Source organism: Macrobrachium nipponense, chromosome 17 (assembly GCF_015104395.2).
Source record: "Macrobrachium nipponense isolate FS-2020 chromosome 17, ASM1510439v2, whole genome shotgun sequence".
NCBI classification, from domain to species: Eukaryota; Metazoa; Arthropoda; class Malacostraca; order Decapoda; family Palaemonidae; genus Macrobrachium; species Macrobrachium nipponense.
Window position 1 is genome coordinate 1970360 of NC_087210.1, and position 7857 is coordinate 1978216.

Genomic DNA, 7857 nt, shown 5'->3' on the forward strand with positions numbered 1-7857 from the left:
GATAAAGAGAGAGGACTCTTTGTAATATCATTTTATCAGTAATGTTACTATAAATGAAGAAAAAAAATATAAAAGCAAGTTTTAGACATTAGTGATACTCAGATTAGAAGAAGAAGAAGAAGAAGACCTTTTATGTCATCGATCTAGATTTCTTTTTAACAATAAAGGATAGTTTTTGCGAGAGCATTTTGACTCCACCCCCCCCCCCCCCACACCCCCACTAGGCTAAGGGGGACTGGTTCTGAGAATGGTGTGCTTAAAGCAAATTTATTCTGAAGGTGATAGTGTCAGAGGATTTGTACTTAAAATTTGTTTTTTCTGAAGCTGATATAGTATGAGGATTTGTACTTAAAATTGGTTTATTCTGAAGCTGATATCCTCTTGGGATTTGTCCTAAAACTGACATTCTGAAAGTGATATCCTCCTAGAATTTGTACTAAAACTTATTGATTCTGAAGGTGATTTATACATAAAATTGGTTTATTCCGAAGGTGAAATACTCATAGGATATACCAAAGGATATTATTTATAAAGAGGATTTATACCGGAATTGATTTAATCTGAAGGTGCTATACATTCTGAGGGTTTGTGCTAAAATTGATATACTCTGAGGATTTATTCTGAAGGTGATTGTTCTGAGGATTTGTTATAAAACTCATTTATTCTGAGGGTCATATATCCTGAGGATTTCTAATATATGCTCGTGGGGTTTACCAAAGATGATTAGTTCTGAGGATTTATACCAAAACTGAATTAATCTAAAGGTGATACGTATATATATCCTGAGATTTATACTACAATTCATTTAACCTGAAGAGCGTTTATTCTGAGAATTTATACTAAAAATTATTCATTCTGAAGGAGATATATTCGGAGGATTTACTCAAAAGATGATTTATTCTAAATATGGTTTATTTTGACGATTTCTTCTAAAGTTAATTTATTGTGAGGATGATATAATTACGGATTTATTCTGAGTTTTTTTTCTAAAGATGGTTGACACCAAGGAAGATTTATTCTCAGGATGATGTAATCTGTCGATGATTTATTTTCAAAGATAATCTGAGGATTTATTCGGGTAAAGGTGACTTGTTTAAGGGATTTTGCTCTAAAAGGTGATTCATTCTGAAGACTATTCATTTGGAGGATTTTTTTCTAGAGATAAAACTGGTTCTGAGGATTTGTTCTCAAGATGATTTATCCTGAGCGATTTATTTCGAAAATTATTTGACTCTTGGACGGTTTATTCTGAGGATTTGTCCTGTGGATGACATGTTTTACAGATGATTCATTCTGAGTTATAAGATAGACTGACACACTGACAGTTCCCAATGTCAGTCTATGTTAGTTTATAATGGACTGACTTGACGCACTGACAGTCCCAATGTCAGTCTACCCATGTTTGGAATAGACTGGCATATTGACAGTCCCATTGTCAGTAAATGGACTGACTGACACAGAGCAACACCAAGTTCTTCAAAGTCCTGTTGCTCAGTTTTGACTTGTGGAGGTCAATTGATTGTTATTTATGATGAATTGCATTGGTACCATTACAAAATTTGAGCACTGAGTCTCACTGATAAAAGAAGATTCTGTCAAAACTGACAAATCAGGGCCCCCCCCCTTCCCCCCTTCCCCCCCCCCCCCCCCAAAAAAAAAAAAGAGGGCTTTGTCATCTTCAATTAGTTTCTATAACTAAATCGTAAATCATGGAGTATTTACTATTTTGCATGATTTACAAATGGTAAAATATGTCTTTGTCATCTTGAATGAAAGTCTTATAGAAAAAAAATTGTAATTCATGGCGTATTTACAATTTTGAACAGGATTCAAAAATAGTAAAAAATAAAGCCGATTGTAATGGCATTCTCTCTTTAACGAAGCTGTTGCAGTGACGATACTTTTCATGTTGAATTATATACACGTTACCCTTTCTTTAGTCTTGAAGAATAAGGTTGAATCCCTAAAGAAACTACACACTGAAGCAGTCGGTGAAATCCACTTAAGCAGTATCCTAGGCCAGTGGTTCCTACAAATGGGCCTACTAACTATTCCTGTGCCTCTGGACTTCAGTTGCCTATAGGTCCCAGGTCCTATAAGGTAAAAGCAGGATCGGGCAGTTTTATCTGTGGAAATCCTTTTCCCCTGAGAGAGAGTATATGGCAATATTGAAATTCCATGCAACGTAAAAGCACCATACAAACAAACGAACAAATATTGTGGCTGACTTTTGTTGAGGACTGTACTCCAATTCAGGAGAAGACGCATCGCGTTGCTGCCCCATATAGCAAGTCTCTCTTGTATATTTTAATTCAATTGCATTTTTATCTATTCATTTATTAACTTGTAAATGCATTTTCTTTGTTCATAAATAGAGCTGACCTCTTTTTGTTTGTCCTATTATCGTCTTACTGCTTTCAAATGAACACCATAATATTTTACTGGGAGCTCGTAAGAATTTCAAGGCAGTGGCCCCTTTGGTGGTGGGCTTGTTCCATATAAATAAGGGTTCTTCATATTCTGGATAATCCTACAGCATACCTTGTAGTTACTGCAGGGCTCTAAATTGATTACAGAATACACAGTAGCTAAGTCCCTGAAACACAATAATGGAAGCCACATCTTTTAGGAAAAAACCTTTCCAAGAATTCTCGACTGACGCTTTCCGTGTGAAACTGGTCAAGTCCTTAAGATTCAGTTCAGATAGATGCTTCCCCCATCATCAGGAGTATAGTAGTGTTGTGCGAAGGTTTCTCTCCTTACTGTATACTATATTTCTCTCAGTGACGGATCAAAACGTAGCTATACAGTGTATAGCTACGTTTTCATCCGCCAACTGTATAGCTACGTTTTGATCCGTCATTAGGGACATTATCGTCGAAACTGGAACCAAAGGAAAAAACAGTGTTTAATTCTTAAATGCCTCTGTGTGTGTACGCATGTTACTGTGGCGAGTAGAACATTTGCAGAACTTGAAGTACCAAAAAAATAAAAAATGAATAGACAAATAAAAAAAAAAACTACCTGTTAACCCCACCTGATGCATACCCATGCAAACAAGCAAGCAAGCAAGAGTGCCGTGACACTTCCCAACCCAGATTGAAAAGTGTCAAGAAGTGTCATAGAGTGCCATCCCTCGTGGCACCTGCACGTTAAGCTTATAAGTGGGATGAGAAATCAGCCTGTGTCATGGCACTGATTTCCCCAAGAGGTAAAGGGGGGGAAGACGATTATGGGAGAGAGAGAAGCGATTATAAGAGAGAGAGAGGCGGAGGGGGGGGAGGGGGGCGATTAAAGGGCGAGAAGAAAGGTCAAGAAAAGGAGGTAAGTAAGGTGAGAGAGAGAGAGCGGGAGAAAGAGGATTAAAGGGCGAGAAGAAGGGCCAAGAAAAGAAGGTAAGTGGATCATGGGTGGGAAGAAGGGTCCGGGGGTGGGGAATGGGGAGGGGGAGGAGAAAAAGGGGGAAAAAGGAAGGAGAGACCTACATCCGGCTGAGGAAATCTGACTCTCCTACTTTCTCGAATAGCCATTGAATCGATTCACAATGCGTTTATCCCTGTCCTCTCTCTTCCTCCATTTCTTCTTCTTCTTCTTCTTCTTCAAGCTCGAGACCAGTCATGTGTGAAGATCAAGAGGGGGTCATTTCCCCCACTTTCGTCGTCTCGTACCTTGAAGAAGAAGAAGAAATATGGATAAGAAAAAAAGGGAGGAACATTTCCTCACAAAACAGTAGACGGTTCTGCATATGTTGTTGACCCTCCACCCCCTCCCCCCACCCTCACCTCCCTGTGCATTGCATTCTTGGACTTCTTATCCTTTGAGGGACTAAAATCCAGAGAGCAGAGTTTTCCAGAATCCCAGGATTCGTCCAGGTTCCTGAACCTTGACCCTACCTTGTGGATTTCATTCGAAGGTCTTCTTGTTTGGAATAAAATCCAGAGACTGGAATTTTCCAGGAACCCAGGGTTCCAGGATTCGTCCAGGTTCCTCACCTTGACTCTCCCTTGTGCATTTCATTCGAGGTCTTCTTGTCTGGAATAAAATCCAGAGACTGGAATTTTCCAGGAATCCAGGATTCGTCCAGGTTCCTCACCTTGACCCTACCTTGTGCATTTCATTCGAAGGTCTTCTTGTCTGGAATGAAATCCAGAGAGGAATTTTCCAGTAAAATCCAGAGACTGGAATTTTCCAGAATTCCAGGATTCGTCCAGGTTCCTCACCTTGACCTTACCTTGTGCATTTCATTCGAGGTCTTCTTGTCTGGACTGAAATCCACAGAGAGGAATTTTCCAGTAAAATTCAGAGACTGGAATTTTCCAGAATTCCAGGACTCGTTCAGGTTTCTCACCTTGACCCTACCTTGTGCATTTCATTCGAGGTCTTCTTGTCTGGAATGAAATCCAGAGAGAGGAATTTTCCAGTAAATCCAGAGACTGGAGTTTTCCAGAATTCCTGGATTCGTCCAGGTGCCTCACCTTGACCCACCTAACCTTGTGCATTTCATTCGAAGGTCTTCTTCCTTGGGTCTAAAATCCAAAGAGAGGAATTTTCCAGGATTCTAGGGTTCCAGGATTCGTTTTTGTACGAGCTCCTGGAGTAGTCGAGGCCGTCCACTTCACGACGTTCCCAGTCAACCTGGAACAGGAAGCTGTTTATAAAAGATTTATTTTTGTTTTATTTTTTTTATTTTGCGTAAACAAGCTTATTTAGTCTTTACGCGCCGCTAGACTGATAGCAACATGTACTTTATGAATGCTATATTGCGTCAATAAAACATCACGTATCGAACTTCCTCAGTTCAAGAGGTCCTTCATTATCCTTCTTCTCACCGTTGGACTGTGAAGAACAGTCTCTCTCTCTCTCTCTCTCTCTCTCTCTCTCTCTCTCTCTCTCTCTCTCTCTCTCTCTCTATACCGAGGATGCCGTATTATTGGAACTTCAAGTCTCATTAGTCTATTTTCTCCTTTTTAATGAGTGAGATATCTCTTCTTTCTGTATTTTCCTTTTCACCTGTTGTTTGAGATTCAGCTGGCCTTATGCCAACACGGGCTCTTGCCCATAGAGCAGCCCGTAGACCCTTTTGACCTTCTCTCACCTCCCAAACGAGCAACGTCTTCGTCAGAAGCTTTAGAATTTCAAGTCTGTGACCCCTTTGGTGGTTGGGTTGTTCCAGATGAATAAGGGTTCTTCATCTTCTGAATAATAATAACGTTATTCATGAACTTCTATCATGATCAAAACAATAATGGGAGACTCACTCCAACGTTTACATTATGGAATGAACATAACATCGTATATCCTCGGAGACGTTCAATACGTTAAAATGCGAATCATTATGACGACTTAGGAAAATGTCCCCTAAATCTGTTGGTGTGACGCGAAAGTCTTGTTTTCGGTCGCCAGGGCCCGATAGAGGCGGCTATTAAAACCGAGCACATATGGGAATGCAAGACGAGAAGTGTCTCCCCCAACACTTGTGTGTGTGTGTGTGACATCAAAGGAGATGCGCACGGATCTCGTTCGTCATTTGTTTTCTATTTCAATCTGACAGGAAAGACGGTGTTTATATCCCTCTGGGATATAAACATCCCGGGGATTTTGTTGTTGTCAAGTTCGTGTTGCTTCCTGTGTTTTCCGGGGACGTTGTCGCCGTGTCATGGAATTAGAAATAAGGAGAAAATGTTCTCCAGTGATCGCTTGAGCCCTTCCGCCATCTTAAATTACTGTAAAATTATTTATTTATTGATTTATTCTCTTTTTCCAGATCCGTTTGGACCTAACGGGTGATACCAAGTTCATGTCGTGATGAACAGGTCGGTATCGAGCTTTGAAACTTCAAAAACCCAGAAAAAAATTGTATAATCCTGTAGGAAAGTCCCAGCCACGGCCCATGAAACTCTCAGTCACCCGTGGTGGCCTGGGCTGTTGCGGCCGACAAAAGGATGATCATGGCTAACTTTAACCTTGAATAAAATGAAAACTGCTGAGGCTAGAGGGCTGCAATTTGGTACGTTTGATGATTGGAGGGTGGGCGAGCAACGTACCAATTTGCAGCCCTCTAGCCTCAGTAGTTCTTAAGATCTGAGGGCGAGCCGGATAAAGTGCGGACGGACGGACAAAGAGCCGTCTCGATAGCTTTCTTTTACAGAAAACCAAAACCCACAAATAGGAGGATAGATATATTTAAGGAATCAGCATAGACCTGTTTGTGAATTTTCAAAAACATATCAAATTTTGCTCTTCAATTTATGTTTTTTAATTTATTTATTTCTGGCCTTCCAACATATTTGCAATGTTGCTGGGAATTAAATGTTCAATTTTTCAACAAGTGATTTCTTCCTTCTGCATTTTGCATTACTTTCTGTTACCTCGTTCAAACGAACACCTTAATATTTTGGAAGCTTGTAAGAATTTCAAGCCAGTGGCCCCTTTGGTGGTGGTCTTGGTCCATATGAACACGGGTTCTTCATCTTCTGAATAATAATAATAATAATAATAATAATAATAATAATAATAATAATAATAATAATAATAGATGAAAGACCTCGGTACGATACTGTTTTGTCAACAAGGTCTGAGAATTCAGTTCTACATTTGGGTCTATCTTAGAAACACTGATCCCTTGAGGTCAAACTTATTAATCTTTGTTTTTCTGAAAGGTGCGATCAGTACAGAAATATATGGACACACCAAAGTATCTTTCGCCCCTTTACGTAATCCTAATTTTGACAAGGCACTAGTCTAGAGAGAGAGAGAGAGAGAGTCGCTTTTCTGAAAGGTGCGATCAGTTTAGAGGTATATGGACACACCAATGTATCTTTCGCCCCCCTTACGTAATCCTAATTTTGACAAGGCACTGGTTTAGAGAGAGAGAGAGAGTTCAGTGACCATTTCTGTTTGGTATATACCATCGACAGCACAGCTGATCGAGACAAAACAGCAGAAATGTTGAATCTTCAGATGGGCCAACTTTTATCCTCAGCTGCTGGAGATTTTGGTGGTTAAAAAAAGTATAGTGTCCCATCACTTAATCTTAAAGAAATGTACCCTGGGCCAACTCTATTTTTTAAGGCCAAAGAAGAAGAAGAGACCTCCTTGGTGGTGTGTTTGTATTGGTCTAAAGAGAGAGAGAGAGAGAGTTACAGTGCTATCATCTTTCTTTGCCTTAAAGCAACAACAAGACGAGGAGAGCACCCAGAAAGGGGGGGGGGGGTCGTATTCCCTTCCCCCCACCCCCCTCTTCCAGGACCTTCCCAGGACGGGGGAGGGGCGGGGGTGCTCCGTTACTGCAACTTAAAGCAGCATCCCTGTGCCTGGGCGCAAGAACTTCCAAAATCAATTGTAGCCTTGAACCTGGGATCCTAGACACACACATATATATACACACTCTCAAGCAGATACGTCTCTCTCTCTCTCTCTCTCTCTCTCTCTCTCTTTCGTCGAGCTTTGCTGATGTTCCTGAGCAAGCAAAGAGTCTCTCTCTTCTCTCTCTCTTTCTCTCTCTCTCTCTCTGGTCTATAGACACTTAGATGCATCTCTTGTCTTTAAGAAGTTTCTTGAATCATCCTCTCTCTCTCTCTCTCTCTCTCTCTCTCTTCTCTCTCTCTCTCTCTCTCTCTCTATCTATATATATATATATATATATATATAGATATATATATATATATATATATATATATATATATAAATATAATATTGTTATACTTACGTAATCCTAGCAAAAGGACTTTCTCACTTCGTATAAGAATGAGATAATAAGACGGCAACGAAGAGAGAGAGAGAGAGAGAGAGAGAGAGAGAGAGAGAGAGAGGAGGAGCTTCATTTACATACCACCCAATCTCAGCAACAGTGGTAGA